A 20,741-nucleotide genomic window follows, 5' to 3' on the forward strand; every position below is an offset into this window, starting at 1 on the left:
GCAGATGTTTGGTAATTAGATGTTTGCCCTGCCATATAAATAGGTCTTTCAGATAAAAAGTTATCTCTGGTAATAGCTCTCTTTCTGGAACAAGCCTCATATCTAAATTATTTTAGGTAGTTAAGGGAGAGGTAAAAGATTTTCGTGAGTCTCCTGGGTCTTGATTGCCTTTAGCTCAAAATAATCCACATGCCTAAGTAGCACATTCTGGGGGAGCATAGTTTGCTCCCCTTCAGTATCTACTCTAACCCCTGTTCTGTGCTAAATGTTAGGGGAGGGATGAAACAGGATGACTTGGGAATACAGGAAAAAATGAGATACAAACAAAGCCTGCCAAAATTTGATCTCTCTAGACTCCGGATGTCTACAAATTTGCCGTTAGTTTTCCAAAAACAATGAATTACTGGAAAATATAACACATACTGCAATTAAATGTTGAAAAAAAAAAAAAAAACCAGAAAGTTGGCTCAGCACAGTGTTGTGTTGGTTTTTGTGGTGGTTGTTGTTTTCTGACACTGTTCTTAGTATGATTATATGGTTGAATGGACATAACTGGGGGGAAGGGAGTGAAGAATCTGTAACTTAGTACTGTGAAAAGAGAAGGGGATATTGACATGGCATGAAGAAGAGTAGAGATGAGATAATCATACCCCTGAGGATTGTGAAGCCTCTGTGTGTGTGTGAAGCATCTAATGGCTCCAAAATGTGATTATCTTCTGGTACCCACACCACCTGGAATTGCCTAATTGCTATTCTCCAAGTCTCAAAGAAAAAAAAGTGCGTATGCAAAGACAAACAAGTTGGCAGGGCAGTTTGGAAAGCATGATGGCTCTGCCTGAACAGCAGTCAGAGCTGAGCCATGCAATTTGGAAAGGAAGCCAGTGTTGAATAAACACAATAAACACACAGTTTATTTATTGTTCCAATGTTTCATAAATATTATTTATTTTGGAAGGGGAGCATAATGGCAAAGTAATAGGGAGCAATTAGCATTGCTAGGGAAATAAAATGGAGCCTTCCCAAGAAGGGCTGGTAAGGAAGAGAGAAGCTGCATTCTTTTGTAGCATTTACATTGACATTTCAGTGAAAAGGGAATGGGGAATCAGTCAGGTGAGAGCAACTCATCAGTAATGCCCAGCCACCTCATGGACATTGACAGTTTAGAAGATAGGTTGAATTTATATTTCCAGAAAGTTTCCTTTGGTGCAGATTTCTCTTACTATAAAATATAAAGACGTCTTCCGTGCAGAAGTAGCAACCAAGGCAGACTTTCTACAGGATTGAGTAGGGATTAAAACTTTTCAGACAAACCTAATGGCTCAAAAATATGTTTTATTGATGGCATCTTGTTTTAGAAAAATAATCTTTGTCATTTTTTTCTCAATGAATAAGTTAGCCAAACAAATGAAGAAGCCTTAGCAACCATAAAACTGGAACTTTGCTTATGTCACTAAAAATGGAGCATGTGGTCTTTGAACAACTATATACTATAATTTGCCAGAGATTAATTGCCACTTAGTTATCAGTCCAGCAATTTGTTTCATTTCAAAACATTTTGAGGCTTTCATGAAGCCATTTGGGAGACTTGTGAGCAGACTGTACTCCCTGGGACGGAGGGCTATCTGATGGGTGCTGAGACTAAAGAATAACTTTCAAAGTGAAGATAGAAGTGATGGTGAATGATGAACATAGATAAGGTACCCCATGAATTTGAGATAAACTGAACAGATGACAATGCTTACATAAAATATGCACATTTCAAGAGAGAAGGAATTATTCCAGTTACAAGGCCCAGGTAGCTTTTTATATAACATTTACTTATATCTGTGCATGAATTAATAACTCATGTATTCCCAAAATATCATAATTTATAGATAAAGATTGGAGAGGCTTTAAGGTGAAATTAAGACTATGATGCCTGTAGAATAACAAACTAAATGCAGCAAGTTTTAATAGTACCATTTAGATTACATCACAAACTTTAAGAATGCTCTAAAGCCTGAGATGTCTACAGATTTCCTTTCAGATCCTGCGTTTGAAGAAAACTTCAGCAATGCCAAAACTATTCTCCAAAAGTACACCTAAAAACATATAAGAATAAGGCCAATATTTATTTTTTTCCAAAAGGACCTTAGATTTTATCACACTATTTTATCACACTAACAAAGTATCATAATTCAATTTATCTTAAGTTTAGTTTTGTTTTTTTTCTTAAGTAGGCTCCATGCCCCATGTGGAGCACAACGTGGGACCTGAACTCACAACCCCAAGATCAAGACCTGAGCTGAGATCAAGAGATGGATGCTTGGGTCGCCTGGGTGGCTCAGTCGGTTAAGCATCCAACTCTTGGTTTCAGCTCAGGTCATGATCTCAAGGTTGTGCGATCGAGCCCCACATTGGGCCGGAGTCTGATTGAGATTCTCTGTCTCTGCCTCTCCACCCTGCTTGTACTCTCTCATCCTCTCTCTCAAATAAATAAATAAATAAATAAATAAATAAATAAATAAAATCTTAAAAAAAAAGAGTAGGACGCTTAACTGACTGACCACCCAGGTGCCCCAAATTGATCTTGTTTTAAAAATGCTTATAATTACACAAGTCTTGTGTAACTTAAAACTTCAGCCAGAAGAGACTATAGCAATAGAAGATGACCTTCTCTTAGTTTCCATGGAAACAACATTAAGGGGAAATAACATCAAGAAAATACATTTATCTATTTTTTAATGGACTTCTGATTCTACCAGGCTATTGAAAATTATAAAACTAAGGGGGGCCTGGATGGTTCAGTTGGTTGAGTATCCGACTCTTGATTTCAGCTCAGGCCATGATCTCAGGGTCATGGGATTGAGCCCCATGAAGGGCTCTGAGTTCAGCAGGGAGCCTGCTTCCCCATCTCTCTCTCCCTCTCCCTCTGCCCCTCGCCCCCATGCTTGCTCTCTCTCTCTCTCTCTCAAATAATAAATTAATTAAAAAAAGAAAATTATAAAACTAAGATCATAATTGTAATGACTTAAAGAGAAAACAGGGCATTGTTTTCTCCAGAGTAGCAGTTCTCAGAAGGAGGTGTTATTTTACCCTCCTCCCACAGAGGACTATCTAGAGGTATTTTGGGTTGTCACAACTAGGAGTAGGTAGGGTTTGCCATGGCATCTAATGGTTAGACCCGGGAAAACTGCTAAACATCTTACAGTGTACAGTATGAACCTCCCCTAATGATGCCTCCCCCACAAATTAACTAGCCCAAACTATCAAAAGTGATCAGGTTGAGAAACTCTGGTTTCGAGGTTTCTGTGTTACTTTTACTTCTTAACTAATGGGATACTTAAAATATTGTAACGTGGGTGGGATAGATTTTCATAATGAGGAAAATGATAGAAAATAGTGGCAAAAATTCAGACTTAAACATTCAGATAATAGGTTCACATAATTGCTTTGCCTTTTACTAGATATGTGACCTTAATTAGGTTACAAAACCTTCTATAGCTTAGTTTCCTCTTTAAAAGAGAATTTTGTGTGAATTAGGAAATGATGCATGTGAAAGGATTTAGCATAGTACATGACAAATATAAAACATTCAGCGCATATTGTGAATAAATGAAATAAATATTAATTCATTTCTAAAACAAACGCTATTTTATTTAAAGGTTATGTCAGACTGGCTGAAATAGAAAGCATGTTAGTCCCTTTAATGCTAATTTCTTTGACACCTTAAAGGAGACCTTTGGAGATACATAATGGTGAAAATAGCAAAGGTCAAGTGCTTTCTAAATAGTTGTCAATTGTATGAACTGTGGCATTTTTTATTAACAGTGAAGAAAATGCCCCTTTTCAGAGTGAGAAGCTGTTTATACACAGGCCAAGATTCAAACAAAAGAGTTCAAATAGATTTTTGCCTCCATCTGTAATGCAGTGTGAAAGGTAAGCTGAAGAACAAGACAAAATTTGATAGATGGGCTCATTTGTGGTTTGAAAACTAGTTGTTTAGGATCAAATCACAAGTGGAATATTCTCAGGCAGGGGTCCTTTTAGTTATATAGAGAGTGCTTGAGATTCATCATCATATTCCCACATAATTCATTGCCTGTAGAGTATAGTGGGAATTGGTAACAGCTGTGGGCGAACTCATTACGGTAGCACTCTCTAAACAGAGTATCAAACTCTTTTTACCAGTTATATTGCCTACCCTTTTGTCCCTGGGCCTTTGCGTTTTGAAATCTTCAATTTTCAGTGCAAATATTTTGGGCTTCCTATCTATCATAAATTACAAATTCTATCAAAATTTCAAATGCAAAGTATTTTAACACTAGCAAGTAGACAATGCACTCGGCAACTATGGCCCATGTCATTTAGTTTGTTTTAGGAAATGTCCTAATATACCTTAACAAGTGATGAAAAAAGAAAAAGATCAACCAGGCAGTCTGATCATTTTCATACAATACAGTGATATTACTATTTAATTACTTGAGTCAAATGGTTATGTATGTTTTACTTTGCGCCTGGCTGAAAAGGAGATACGCTGCTCCAGCCTGGTCAGAGAATGATATAATGACATTAACAAACTGTTCTAAAAGGAGCTTCATGGAAAATTATTTTCTATCCCCAATCTGCTCATTTCTTTGGAGATTTCTACATGATAACTCCAAAACTTACTGGGATAAAAAGAAAAGCAATGGCAATAATTCTTTGGTCATTAAAACAGCACATGCTTTAATACAATTTTCATTCTCACATGGTCAGATTCACTGCTCATATATTTCCCCTTTGGTCTAAACCCTCAAGACTATCACATAATTAACTATCTGGAATTACCCCAAAATGTACTACATCCACTTAGTACCAAGAAATTGATGGCTGTGTTTATTCTATGGTTTATCTTGTTTATCCTTTCCGATTCCACAAGTGAAGAGAAGCATTACATTAACTCCACCCTTGAACAAATTTTGTTTAGGAGACTTCTGATTTGAAGCAGTTATGTGTGACTCAGGCATCTGAACAAATGTTCAAGCTCCACTGACCCAAAATATTTTCTCTGGGTTTGTTTTTACAACCACTTGATAACATAAACTATTTATATTTTTTAAAATGTTCAATGCAGGGGCACCTGGGTGGCTCAGTCGTTAAGCGTCTGCCTTCAGCTCGGGTCATGATCTCAGGGTCCTGGGATCGAGCCCCACATCGGGCTCCCCGTTTGGTGGGAAGCCTGCTTCTCCCTCTCCCACTCCCCCTGCTTGTGTTCCCTCTCTTACTGTGTATCTCTCTGTCACATAAATAAATAAAATCTTTAAAAATAAATAAATAAAAATAAAAAAAATCTAAATAAATAAATAAATAAATAAATAAATAAATAAATAAAATGTTCAATGCATTTTGAGATGATCTTATAGACTTGGACATATTGGTCTATGGTAGCTTTGCAATCAGTCTTGTTTGTTTCAAGCACTATGTAGAAGATTTTGGAAGGATTCCAGAATAAATAATAGAAATAATACCTCTAGCACTGACTCTCCTTGGGCCATATGCTCCCTCATGTTTAAAAGCAAATTGCTTTACACTAAGCACGGCCTGCAATTACAGCTTGGAGAATGAATGCATTGTATGCTCCCTTGACATGCTGCTAAAGTACCATGTATTATTATTTTCAAATCAGTGAATAAATAGAAAATTTCTATGCATCAATGATTTTTAGTTGAGAACAAACAACATATCTAAAAATAAAGCTTGTGCCAATGGGTAGATTTTGGCAAGTCTCTGAATTAGAAGAATAGTGACAGCAGTGATTGGAAAATGGAAGGGAATAATTAAAGTTATTTATAAGCATATATATATATTATATAAATCAACCTATTTAGTATAAATTGTGGAATCATATGAAAACTTAAACTTGGTTCTATGGTAAGTAGCTTTGCTACTATGTAATCTTATTATTTTTTTCTATTGTAATGTCTAATTAACTGGGAAACCAAAAGTAGTACATAATCAAGCTTCACATATTCAATGGATGATTGATTGCATCTGATTCAAACCCAGCTCAGGAATCATTTCCTCCCATTATTTAACATATAGTACTAGAATGTGAAAAGTATAGAAAGGACAGATTTGCTTTTTCCTGTAACTTGTAGAGGGATTAATATAACAGATAGGAAATATTTATTTTAGAAAATAAAATGATTGTATTTTTCAACCAACAATATATATAATAAACATATAAACCCCCACTATGAGTAATTAGTATTTTGGCATGATCAGACACAAATTTTTAAATATAGAAGGAACTTTATTAAACCTTGTTGATCAAAAATTACAATAGAGTATATTTTCAGCCATTTCAGAATGGTTGATTTTAGCGGATAATATGAAAATAGTGCTGTTGGATTCTAGTAAAGGTACAAAAATTGGGAAAAAGGCCAGTCTTGTGCACAAAAGGATTGTGATTTGACTAAGGAATTAGTAATATTTAGCTAAGCTTTGCAAAACCCATGGAATCATTTAAATTCTTATAATTGAGAGAAAAAGCCATGATTAGGAAGACATGACAGAACCATTACACACACACACACACACACACACACCACAAAGATGAGACCAGAATTCAGAATGCTATGATCAAGAGAATATCGAGGATGGTTTATGAAAATTTCAAAACAAAACCTAATATCCCAGAAATTTCTCTTTAATACATATCAGAGTACCCTACATAAAGTAACTCTCATTAGAACAGAAATTCTCTTGAGGGCAAGGGTCTTGGTTGTGCTTGGATAGCATAATGTAATTCAAAGTATAGATAATACACCTTTAAATGAGTTTAAATTCAGAGGTGTGCTAGAGCTAGTTCAAATCAATTCATGATAATTAAATGGTAAATTTTCATGAAATTTGTGAACATGTTCCCATTATGTAAAATTAAAATATGTAGGAGTGACATCAGCACAATGGCAGGGTAGACAGCTCCAAGCTCTCATCCCTCCATAGTAACACAAAAAAAATAAGGACTGTCAAAAGCAACTTTATCATAATTCTGCAGAAGAATCAAAGGTTTACAGCAACCAAACAAACACTGAACCAAGAAAAAAACAGCTTATAAATGGTAGCAAATCTTTGTGGCATTTTACTTGCCCTTCCCCCATCCCCTCACCAGCTTAACAGCAGTCTTGAAGATGATAAACTACTTTCCCAGTGCGGGATCTTCTCTCAAGTTACAAAGGAAGCAGAGCAGGCCTTACAAATTATTGTGTTATGTTGGCTTTAACCAGTCTAGGGATTACCCGAAGTATTGTCACAAGTTATTTGTCACTGTTTCATCAAACTCAGAACTAACTCAGGCCATAAAAGTGGCAATCATTTCTTAAAAACTTCGCAAGGTGAACAAACAACCCTCAGAAGCCTGAGTCAAAAGATTGAAGTTGAGGGGTGCTTGGGGGTGGCTCAGGTGGTTAAGAGTCTGCTTCGGTTCAGGTCATGATCTCAGGGTCCTAGGATCAAGCCTTGCATCAGGCACCCTGCTCAGTGGGGAGTCTGCTTCTCCCTCTGCCTCTCCCCTCACAGGCTTATGCACTCTCTCTCAAATAAGAAAAAAATCTTTAAAAAAAAGATTGAAGTCGAGACATATAATAGACCACCTAATGTCTGGAAGGAGAAGCTAGGTGGAGTTTCTTAAAAAAAAAAAAATTGGTCATTCAAAAGTACCCACATTTATAGGGAAATTTAGAAAGTTACAAGCAAGAACAGGGTAAGACACATATACACATTAGACCTGAGAAGACACCAGACTTATGCCTTGACCTGATCCCTAAGCTCAGTACAAGCATGGATAACTGTTGGAAAACTCTAGTAGATTGACAATCGGCAAAGAATAAGAGAGGTGTTTTCCTTAGCTCCTGGCATTCAAGGAAATTGCTATAAATACTAGCTGAACACAGTCAAAATGAACAGACAACTCAGTAATCATACACAAGGAATATAGACTTTTCTAAAATAGTTTTGAGAAGTCATTAGTCAAATAGACTACTACAATCTTCAATGATTAAAGAACTCAATAAACCTCAAAGAAGATTTTGGTTTTCAGATTTACCATAATTTAATATCCACATGTCCAGTTTTTAACAAAAAATAACAAGGCAAACAAAAAATTGAGAATGCATAGCTCATTCAAAGGAACAAAATATATTGACTGAAACCATCCCTGAGGAGGCCTACATGATGGAATTACTAGGCAAAGATTTTTATAACAACTGTTTTAAGTATGCTTACACAGCCAAAACAGACAAAAAAGTAAATGAAATCAAGAAAATGACTCAAAAACAAAATGAAAATATCAATAAAGAGATTCACATTATAGAAGTAACCAAACAGAAATTCTGGAGCTGAGAAGTAAAATGAATGAAATGAAAAAAATCAGAGAGATGTTTATAGCAGGTTATATTGGACAGAAAAAAGAATCAGCAACCTTAAAGATAAGGCAGTTGAAATTTATGTGTTCGAGGAGCAGAAAGAGAAAAAATAAAGAAAAGTGAAAAGAGCCTAAGGGAACTGTGGAACATCATATGCGTTATAGGAATCCCAGAAGAAGAGAGAGAAAGGAGCAGAAAGAGTACTTGAACACATAATAGATGTAAACTTCCCAAATTTGATGAAATAAATAAATGTATAGATCCAAGAAAAGACTACCTACAGAATGGGAAAAAATATTTGAAAGCATATCTCTTAAAGGGGTTTAATATCAAGAATATATAAAGAACTATAACTCAACAACAGAAAGACAAAAAACAGAATTTAAAAATTGACTAAGGACTTGAGTAGATATTTCTCTAAAGGAGATATAAAAATGGCCAATAGGGCGCCTGGGTGGCATAGTCAGTTAAGCAGCTGACTCTTGGTTTTGGCTCAGGGCATGATCTCAGGGTCCTGGGATCCAGCACTGTGTGGGGCTCCCTGCTCAGCCCTGAGTCTGCTTCAGGATTCTTTCTCCCCCTCTGCCCCTCCCCCCACTTGCTTGGGCCTGCTCTCTTTAAAATAAATAAATAAATCTTTTAAAAAATAAAAAAATAAAAATCACCAATAAGCGTATGAAAAGATTCTTAGCATCATTAGTCATTAGGTAAATACAAATCAAAACCATAAGAACACAACATTTAACACACATTACAATAGCTATGATTAAAAGAAAACAACCATGAAATAGGTGTTGATAAGGATGTATAGCAATTAGAATCTTCATGTACTGAAGGTTGGAATGCAAAATGTTTCAAACACTTTGGAAAAAAATTTGACAGTTTCAGAAATATAAACATGACCTAGCAATTTTACTCCTAGGTATATGTACTCAAAAGAATTGAAAATAAGGACTCAAATACCTGTACACCAATGTTCATTGCAGTATTATTTACAATAGCCAAGAGGTGGAAACAACCTAAGTGTTCATCAACAAATAACTAGATAAACATAATCTATTATATACATACAATAGACTATTATCCAGCCATAGAAAGGAATGAACTTTGGTATATACTATAGCATGGATGGACTTGAAAATATTATGCTATATGAAATGAACCAGATATAAAAGGAAAAATATTCTATGATTCCACCTATTTGAAACATCTAGAACAGGTAAATTCAAGAGACAGAAATTATAATAGAGGTTATTAGGAGCAAGGGGAGGGGAAATGTGAAGTTATTGCTTGATAGGTACAAAAAGTTTCTCTTTGAGTTGATGAAAAAGTTTTAGAAACTCAGGTAAGAGATAAGGGGTAAGTTACAACAACATTGTAAATGAAATTAATGCCACAGAATTGCACACATTTAAAGTGATTAAAATGGTACAATTTATGTCATATATAACACAATAAAATGATTATAATAAAACCCACAGCAATAAAAATAAAAACCATTAAATAATATATAACTTACAATTTAATTTATATTAAAATTAAAGGTAAAACTTGATTTCAGCTCCAATATGTAAAGAGTGTGGAAGTTGCCATCCCATCCTTACATGAATAAGCTAAATATCTTAAAATCCACTTTTCTTGGACTAATCATTAAACTGAGGTGGCAGGAAAAACCTCTACCCTGAAATCTGGAGAGTCAAGCAAACCCAAAAAGTCATAAACAAGATATGCTTACTTGACACAGAAGCTGCTAGAGCTGTAACTGGTAGGAACACTTACATGGCAATTTCGATCAATTGTTGGAGGTTGAGTATTGACTAGTGTGGGAGTGAGAAACTGCTGGGAGCCACCGTCTGAGAAGGAGCCCCACACTTTCCTTGTTTTTACTTCTAGTAATCCTACCATGTTCTCCTGGTGAAAATCCCAAAATATCCCCTAATGGTTCTGGCAGGAAGAGAGGAAAATTAATTGTTGTGAAATACATCCAGAGCCTTATTCATAAGAAATAGTATTTTCATAGAAAAAGACTTTACCAGACCCTTATGCCAGGTGAAGAAAGGACATTTCTTCTACCCCAAGCTTCTGTAACTTTTCTGTTATCTAAGAGAGAGAACAATACCAGTAGAGAAATGCTTGTGAAAGTTATAATCTGGAGACATGGGACAATAAAATATTGAGGTGTACAGAATTTACCACCACATCAACAGGGCTCTAGTGCAATAATAGTGGACTGCAGATGAAAGAGTTGAAAGACACAGACTCTATGAGCATGAGTACTTGGGGAATTCCAAAGCAAACAAGGGAGACCAAAACAAGGGCACTAGAGAAATTTGAAGCCTTGGGCACATACAACTAAAGAAAACATTAAACATGAAACATTAAATAGTCTAATAAAAAAAGCCTAGTAATTAGCCAGATGAACATGAATCTTCATATTAAAGGACTATTTACCTCAATTCCTACTACTTGATATAAAATGTCCAGTTTTTTCAACAAAAAATTAAAATGAATTCCAAAAAGTGAGAAAAAAATACAGACAGAAAAGACAAAGCAAGCATCAAACTACACTGAGATATGAAACAGATGATTAAATTATCAGATAGGAGAGTTAAAATAATGATGATAAATATATCAAAGGCTCCAATGGAATAAGTAGATAGCATGCAAGAGCATATGGGTAATATAAGAAGAAGATGGAAACTCTAGAAAATAAAGAAAAGAAAATGCCAGAAATCAAATATCACATAAGCAATTAAGAATGTCTTTGATGAGCTAATCAGTAGACTGGACATGGTTAAGGATGGAATTGGTGAGTTTACATATAGGCCAATAGAAACTTTGCAAACTGAAATAAAAAGTAAACGAACAAACAAATCCCCAGAACAGCCAAGATCAGTGGGATGAATTTCAAAGTGTGTAACATACATGCACTTGAAATAACACAAGGAAAAGAAAGAAATAATTCAGAAGAAATACTCAATTAATAACCAATAATTTTCTGAAATTGATGAGAAAGATCAAACCACAGATCTAGAAGATCAGAAAAGACCAAGCAGGATAAATACCAAAAAATTGACACCTAAGTATATTATATTCAAATCGTATGAAACAAGACAAAGACAAAAATTTGAAAGCATTGGGGCGCCTGGGTGGCTCAGTCGTTAAGCGTCTGCCTTCGGCTCGGGTCATGATCCTGGGGTCCTGGGATCGAGCCCCGCATCGGGCTCCCTGCTCCGCGGGAAGCCTGCTTCTCCCTCTCCCACTCCCCCTGCTTGTGTTCCTGCTCTTGCTGTCTCTCTCTCTGTCAAATAAATACATAAAATCTTTAAAAAAAAAAAAAAAAAAATTTGAAAGCATTTGGAGCAGGCATGGGAACATTACCTAAAGAGGAACAGAAAGAATTAGAAGAAACTGCTCTTTAGAAACCATGTAAGCAAGAAGAAAGTGGTGTGAGAGGAAAGCAAAAAAAAAAACAAAAAAAAAAACAACCCAACCAGCTAAGAGTTCTGTATCCAGTGAAATTATCCTTCAAATGTTAAGGAGAAATGCTCTTTCAGACAGGCAGAAACTGAAAGACCTATGAAAAATAAACTTCCCTACATAAATTTCTATTGCAAACTATTGTGGAACAATGGCTCATCATTTGGCATAATGTGCTCCACTTAATAAATGCTAATTTAATAAACTCATAACATGCAGTTAAATTTTAAAGGATGGATTCATTCTGTATGACACTGCAATAGTAAATACATGATCCCAATGATCATCAAAATTATAGAACTTTACATGCTAATGAATGAAACAATTTAAAAAATCATTCAAGAGGTTGGGAGATCTCAGATGAAATGCAGAATGTGACAGAAGAATCTAAATGTATAAAACCTCACTTAAAGAAATGGAAAATAAGGAAGTGCCCTACATAAGTTTGAAAATTAATGGAATCTGAAACCAATCTACAACATATCTAGGAATTGAACAATAAAATTAATGAGTGGTGAATGATGGGTGCCAGGTTTCTCATTATTGGAGTGAGAGGTTACAGATAAATAATGAGAGGAGGCTAGAATCATTTACGTGATATGGAATAGGGTAGGAGACAGGTAACTAAACATATATAGATTTCTTTGCTCTTATAGCTGAGGGGACCTAGACATTATAGTTGTAATAATCACACTTAGCACCCAAGATTTTAATTTCTAACACTATTCTCCAACAAAAGAAACCAGGACTCCTCAGAGAAAAGGCTGATTCTAGGACCAGAACAGGAAATACATATGACTAATTTAGAACATCTTGTGTGCTAGAAAGTTAGTGCTAAACAAACAAATGAACCACAATAAGGATGAAAAGGCCAGGAATCAACTGAAAGAGCCCAGTTGGCCAAGTTGGAAAAATTCAAGCAATAACAACAACAAAAAGTAGTACTGAATTATAACAAAGATGTAGGATAAGTATACATGAGTCCATACTTATATAAACCAATAACTAACTAACTAACGAAATAACTAAATAACTAAATAAATAAATAACTGGGAGAGAAGAGACAAAACTAGCATGGAGAAGAATTCTGACTATTTTTTTGTAGATACTCCATCCTTAAGGAAAGGAAGTATAACTCCTCATTCTTTTTAAGTGTGGGCTGCACACAGGGACTGAGGAAAAATGAATAACTTAATGCTGGAGAAATCTGACAAATGCTATTTCAGCCAGGGGATCAAGATGAACATCAACAGTGATAAAGCATATTGACAGGACATTCCTTTGATATTATGTGATAAAATGGTAGTATGTTAACCCTATGGTCCTAGCAGAAAACACACAACCATAGTCTAACCACGAGAAAAAAAATAAAACAAATCCAAAAAAAGGTAAATTCTTGATTGCCTTCACTTTTCATTCCCTTTGGACACCTGTGGGATTTTTCATATATGTAGTCCGACAAATTCATCAGGTTTTAACATCTAGGGATCATTCTCGTTCATTTTTTCCTGGCACCTGGTGAGAGAACTCAGTTTACAGATTCAAGTATTCCTTTATTTCAGAGCAGTTTCATCATAAAGTTAAATATACATATATTTTTTTCTGTTTCATTTGTTCTGCTTTATTCAGAAAAACCAACTATCCAATTTTAAAGGCTTCAGTTTTCGGCTTCCACATGAAACTTCTAATTAGTTGTTCCTCTATGTAGGTTTTTAAAGCGTTGCCTATAACTCTCATAGGTCTCATTCTTCATGTCTCTGACTTAGGACTCTACAGTGATGTACGTTGAGTCTACACTTCATTGAACAGAAACCGACAAGGGAAAAAGTAAAATTTTTTTCTTTCGGTTTCACGATCCATTCAATACCACTGAAACACAATAAGCACTAGGATACTATATGGTTCACCTGCCATTACTTACATTGCTTAACATCTGCAAAGCTGAAACTCGGGTATCTCCTTGTAGCTTTTCCAATATGTCTAGCCTTGCTCCCAAGTCATTTCTCTTAGATAACAGACTGAACAGTTAACAAATAACATACATTTAAGCATCCTGGGTTTTGTGCATTTAATGCATTTGTCACACACAAAGTGATGCTCTCTTCTTGCTTTGATTTCCACACTCCCAAGTATCATCTGTACAATTTAAGGGGCATTTACAATTAAAGGTGCTCTTTCCCAAAATTCTGCTTGTCTTTATTTTACAAAAATGTGACAGATCATGAAACTGTCCTTCAATTTGATCCTAAACTTTCAGAATCTGTGGTTTTGGCTTGTGGTCTTTCCCTAATTATACTACATATGTTGTTTTCTTCTTTGCTTTTAGCCCTTTCCATGAGAAGTTGTGAAATCATAATGAAACTCCACTGTTTTCATGTATATGTACATGTATGAAATATAAGTATATAGATAATATATGTCTATATGTCATTTTGTATATTCATGTACATATACATTTCATTAAAGATTTCTTCTTAACTCATTACTTTTTTTTTTAGATAGAAAGATTTTCTTTATTAATGACCTCAACCAAATTTCTTTAGCTATAGGAGTTTCGAACTCCAATACTTAGGAGAAAACCAGTTAAAATTGCATTATCCTGCAACTCATTAGTAGTAACATATTGCCCAGCGAAACAGCTTGGAAAAGAGGGGGGAAGGGAAGGGGAGTGAGGGAGGGAAGGTAAAGAAAAGGAATGAAGTCGATCAAGTGGAATTCTTGTTTTAATTCTTGAGAACAGTGAAGTTCTTGCAAGCACAGCTTGTTTCTGCAAATTATTTTCCAAACGGGTACAAAATGGAACCAAAACAGAGAATCCCTTAAGAACCTGAAGAGGTGCAACATGAAAAGCTAAGATTATCCAGCAGCAAGTATTGCAGCCTTCAGTCACCAGCTGCCTCCTGTTACTGTTCCCAAGAGTTAGCGGGATGAAAATGTCTTCCCTGTAATTATTTTCATTTCTTTTTTCTCAGCATCTGGGCATGCATGGTTCAGCACCTTGAGGAGGTCGGATGTTTTTGCCCGAATACGGGTGTGAATATAGGCCTTCGAGCACTTGATGCGGTAGTGCAGATAGTCCTGAGAGGTTGATGGCGTTGTCTCTGCGGGCACTGGGGTGGCAAGGGAACAGCACGAAGGTAACATAGTCAATATTGTTGCCCGCGGCAGCACTGATGTCTTTCAGCTCCAGAGGAGGTTCCTTGTGGCTAAAGAGGACCTGGGGGGCTGTGGGGCTGGCTCTGTGTCCTTCTTTGAACTCCAGCATGAACAATGACCACACTGTTGTCATCCTTAAGCATTGTGCTGAAGACTACTGTGACTCTGTCCTTCTCACACTCACCATATATGGTCTCATCAACCCTGTAATGGATAACTGCCCTGTTCCCTCCTTCCTTGCCCTCTTCTTGGAATTGGAAGGCTTTCTCCAAGACAGAGGCAAAAACAATTTCATTTCAACATGCCAGCCAGATACACAATGGAATCCTTGGGTGCTGGCAGATTTTCAAGGTCATATAGCAAAAAGACATTGTATCCTCATTCAGGATTTACCAACAAACTCCCATACACCCTCTTTAATAACTCATCAGCACCATGTGTCTGAAATTCCTTGTAGAATTTCAAAGAAATACTGACCATCAGGATTAGGATTTGAAATATGATAGAGGACTCCATCGAAATGTGCAAATGCAACTTCTAATGCTTCTGGTTTGTTACTGGGCCCTGCAATCATGAACTTGAGTGCAAGTGTCTCCTCGATGATGCAGTTGTTCACCTGATCATGCAGGATCAGGACCGCAGCTACCCCCACCCCCACCCCCACCAGCCTGAACCCGCCTGCCAAACCACCACCACCGCCTCACCAGCAAGCTCCGTCCCCGCCAAGCTCCCGGCTCTAGCTGGCCACTTCTGCTCTTACACCCACTTTTCGCTTGCTGCCCAGATGCGTGGCCACACGGCGCCATTTCTGCTCCAACCCCTCCTGAATGTGCACACAGGACTAACCCATTACTTTCTTGTCATACAGCATTGCTACATGTCCAAGATACATTATTCGATGAAAGAAGCAGGCTACAAAATAGCATAGTTATACTTTAAAAGAGACTACAGTAAGTTCCACTACCATTTTAACAGTTGCTTTTTCTTGGTGGTAAAATTGTTTGTGGTTACAAATGTATAATATTGTCTAAAATTTTATGAAAATTTATCAATACATATATTTGTGTGTTTATAAATGTATTTTCCCATACAATAACTAAACAAATTCTTGTTCTCATGGAGCTCATATAACGTTTCTGTAGACCAAATTGATAAACAAGTAACTTTATTACATGTCATAATGCAAGTATTACAAGAAAATTACAAAGATCTATCAAGGTTCAAAACAGAGGATTGTTGCTGAAAAGTTGTTTAACTAAACTTTACAAATCTGTATATAATTCAAACAGATCCTGTGGTAAATTTTGTAAAGAAAAGAGAAAAAAAAAAATCCTTTGTATGATGGGAACAATTATCACCTAGAATGTTAGTAAAGCTCATGATTCTGAATATTAATTGTCTTCTAATATGAAGATAGGAGCAATACCCATGCCTCTTTCAAAGGTCCACATATAGCCTTAATCTGCCACAGTCACCCTAGGACACCCACAATATGAAGAACTGCCTGGTCTCTGTTCTGGTTTGACGGAGCTTAACTTTTTGAAAGCCATCCCAAGAATATATACTCAGAACCTGAGTCCCGATTGTGCGTTCCAGACAGCTTAACCCCATTACTCCACCATCAAAAATTGAAGTAAGTAGACATAATTATTCTGCTGTCTCTTGACAGATCTAACGCTCTACCTTGGCTAGTAGAGTCGGGTTTTGGGATGATTTTAACATCGTTTATCTCTTACTGGGTATATATACTCATTTAAAAAATATTTTAAGGATATTTTGAACCTCAAAGTCAAGAGCCTTGTTTCTAACCCATTATTTACAATACAGTAGCCTTTCTGCAGTTTTATTGGAAGCAAGGAGATCTTGGATGATTTGTATGTTTGTTTCGCTTTTGTTGACAGTGTACATTGGAAGGTGGAAATAAATGTCACTTATTTTTTCTGTACTTCTACAAGTTTCTCTGTCTTTGCCGTCTATGTTTTGGAAATATCTGATTTTCTCTGATTGTGTTTTATTTTTAATAAATAAGGTAACTGGGAAACAACCCCAGAGAGCTATTCTTGTCATTCTTTTTGTCCTTGCTATGGTGAGTGCTGTGAATTGTGCAAGACTGTTGAATCACAGATCTGTACCTCTGAAACAAATAATACATTATATGTTAAAGAAAAAAAAAAAAGAAGAAGAGAGCAGGAGGGGAAGAATGAAGGGGGGGAAATCGGAGGGGGAGATGAACCATGAGAGTCGATGGACTCTGAAAAACAAACTGAGGGTTCTAGAGGGGAGAGGGGTGGGAGGATGGGTTAGTCTTGTGATGGGTATTAAAGAGGGCACGTTCTGCATGGAGCACTGAGTGTTATATGCAAATAATGAATCATGGAACACTACATCAAAAACTAATGATGTAATGTATGGTGATTAACATAACATAATAAAAACAAAACAAAACAAAACAAAAAGAAGCAGATGCAGTTGTGGGCTACTTCTACTTCTTCAAGTGTAAAATGATGTTATGACTTCAACACGTCTTATTTTCTCCTCTGGTCTCTCTACGTGTCTATGCAGATGAGCCACCTTTGCTATTAAAATTTTGGATCCAAAATTCAAGGTATAGCAACTGGAGATTCAGACGTTCAGAGCAAATTAAGGTGTGGTTTTGTTTAGTAAATAAATATCATGAAAAATAACTATGCTTTGCATTTCTTACTAGAAGTAATTGGGATTGAATGGCTTACTCACCTGTTAGCAGATATTAAAATCATATATATTTAATGTTCCTAAATATTGTCCATTACTAGAATACTATGCCTATAATAGGCCCCAGATAAAAAATTATATTGTACTTCATATAAAGTCAGACTAATTTATATAAAGCTCAATACATATTTTGTACAATTTCAAATTCTGTGCAAATGTGAATTTAATATAATGTTGGGCCATAAATCTATTTTTTCAATCCCTACAACAAGTCGATGAATTGGAATGAGGCCACTTCCATGTGACAATAAGTAACAAGGTCTGCATGAAAATAGTGTATTCCTAGATTTAGTAAAATTTATTCCTGTGTGGTGAGGGGGAAGATAAAGACAATGTATGAATTATGAAGTGAGTCATAAAATAGATGAGATTAGGTAGTTCAAGAAAAAATTAACAATGACTCACTCTACCCTTTTAAATCCCATACAAACATGACCTAGTCTCCAAATTTTCACACTTGTCTTCTGTCCAGCTTAGACCTTCCTTCTGGGGCTAGGAGTACTATTTTCTGAGAAAGATCTTTCTTATATTGATTTCCCCTTCAACCCATGCTTCCCTACAAATTATTCTTCTTATATATAGGTGGTTCAATTTCTTCCTCATCTTTACTGAGTGCAGTAGGACTGTAGATATAGTAGCAATAAAGGGCAGATATTATTATCCCCATTCCATGGATGAGGAAAATGAGGCTCAAAGAGTTTATTACTCTAAATTAAAGAGCCATTAAAAAAGAATATTCAAAATTCAACTGTGAGGCCTATCCTCATTCTCCAGTAAGATATCTTTTCCAGAAAGGGAACCATATTCTTAAAAAAAGAATTTTCTAGAAAGATATTGCTATAACAACTAAATTTGAACATTACATTATCTGTCACTTTGAATATATTATCAAGAATTCCTGGCCACACATTCTACATGGTAAAAGTTCCCTGATACTTATTCATTCATTAATTCAAAAGTATGGAAGTATATATGGAAAAATAGTAATAAACAAAACAAATATGGTCCTGGCCTTCATGAAGCTTGAAGTCTTATAGGGAAAAAGCAAAAACTGTAGTTACATTAGTGTTTTTGGTTTAGTTTTTGCTTGTTATGATGCTCTTGCCTTGTAACCTATATTAGGTAATCAGCACAGTCATATCCTCCTGTATCAAGACCCTATCTTCATACTCTGAACAGCACGTCAAAACAGTACCCGGGTTGGAAAGGATTAATTTTTGAGTCCTTCCAGAGACCGGAGTATTCTTTCCCCAGGAGTGCTGATGCTTCCATAGTCCATTGATGGAAACAGATTGCGGTTATCTTTGCCCATTATAACTGCAAATATGATTTAAATTTCTTTCTCATTAACCATCTGCTGGACAAGCAAACAATCAATTTCTTATTGACGAAGACCCAACACTACCCAGAGTGGGCTAATTCTTTTTTTCTTTCTTTCTTTTTAAAATTTTATTTCAAGATTTTATTTAAATTCTAGTTAGTTAACATATATGGTAAAATTGGTTTCAGGTGTAGAATTTAGTGATTCAAAACTTACATATAATACCCGGTTTTCATTATAAGTGCCCTCCTTAATCCCCATCACCCATTTAGCCATCCTCCACTCACCTCCCTCCATCAACCCTCAGTTGTCTATAGTTAAGAGTTTCTTATGGTTTGCTTCCCTCTCACTCTCTTTTTCCCCCTTCCCCTGTTACAATGGAATATTACTCAGCCATCAAAAAGAATGAAATCTTACCATTTGCAATGACATGGATGGAGCTAGAGTGCATTCTGCTAAGCAAAATAAGTCATCAGAGAAAGACAAATACCATATGATTTCACTCATGTGTGGAATTTAAGAAACAAAACAGATGAACATAATTCTTTCTTGATATCTCAGACAGGCTACTTCTTAGCCTGCCATACCTAGGCAGATATTTCTAGTCTCTAGCTTCTAGTCCTTGCTGATATAGCTTTATTACTCTAATCTAAGCCTTAGGTCTAAAAACAGAGGGCACACTGGTCCCAAGGATCACTGAGAGTCAAAGATCAGGCAAAAACTCAACAAAAGTTAAAAACAAGGGGGGTGGGGATGAGAAGGAGACTTCTGTTACCAGGAGTATGGCAGATTAGATCATTTGAAAGACCATCCTACTATAAAACTATTCTATTTTAGAAAGAAGATACTTAGTAAAATGTAAAAAACACAGAATGTAGGCAGATCTCCAAAAGCCCAATAACTACCCATACTTTAAAAAAAGATAAAAGTCACAAAATAAATCTGAACTAAAAGTGATCAGATAACCAGAAGGGAGAACAGGGTTATCATGATTGGAAAAGCCAATGGAAGCACTGTTATTATGACACTAAGCCTTGATGTATTAAAAGGCAGAGAAGGTGAAACTAACATATATAGATTAATCCAGGAATCTCAATAAAGAATAAAATAACTATATCTACCTAAAATGTGAAGTAGACACAAATCCTTTTCAGAGAAAAATATACAAAATTCAGCAACTAAAAAATTCCCAACAGATTTAGATCAAGTAAACAAGACTTCAAAATCAAAGATCCACAAGACCATAAGGAGGTCAACGACTATAACAATCAGGAGAAACTGCAAACAACAGATTTAAATGCAGAATCTGTAAGAAATTTTTTTTAAATAAAGATTGGGGTCACAAGGATAAGAAAGGAACAACTTATTATCAGGAATGACCAGACATATCTCACAAAGAAATAAATAGGACTTCGAGAAACTTGGTTGAAATTATATAAAGATACATAAATATATGGTGTGTGTATAAGATATACATTTAGATATTTACAAATACATTTCAAGATTTAATATTTTAAAATATTGTATATATGTAGGAGAGCAAGACCTCAGCAGATAAAAGAGACAATAAGAACAGGAACAGGCATAAATGGCAACAGTTCTATGCGTGTGGCAAAAGCCAATTATTCCTGCCATTGGTCCAT

The 20,741-nt window shown here is 35.8% G+C and overlaps 1 pseudogene; it reads right to left on the reverse strand.

Moving 5' to 3' along the window:
• Positions 1-14,786: 14,786 nt before the first annotated feature.
• On the reverse strand, positions 14,787-15,829 carry LOC118542463 (actin-related protein 2/3 complex subunit 2 pseudogene; annotated as a pseudogene).
• Positions 15,830-20,741: the final 4,912 nt, after the last annotated feature.

Source organism: Halichoerus grypus, chromosome X, assembly GCF_964656455.1.
Source record: "Halichoerus grypus chromosome X, mHalGry1.hap1.1, whole genome shotgun sequence".
Classification (NCBI taxonomy): domain Eukaryota; kingdom Metazoa; phylum Chordata; class Mammalia; order Carnivora; family Phocidae; genus Halichoerus; species Halichoerus grypus.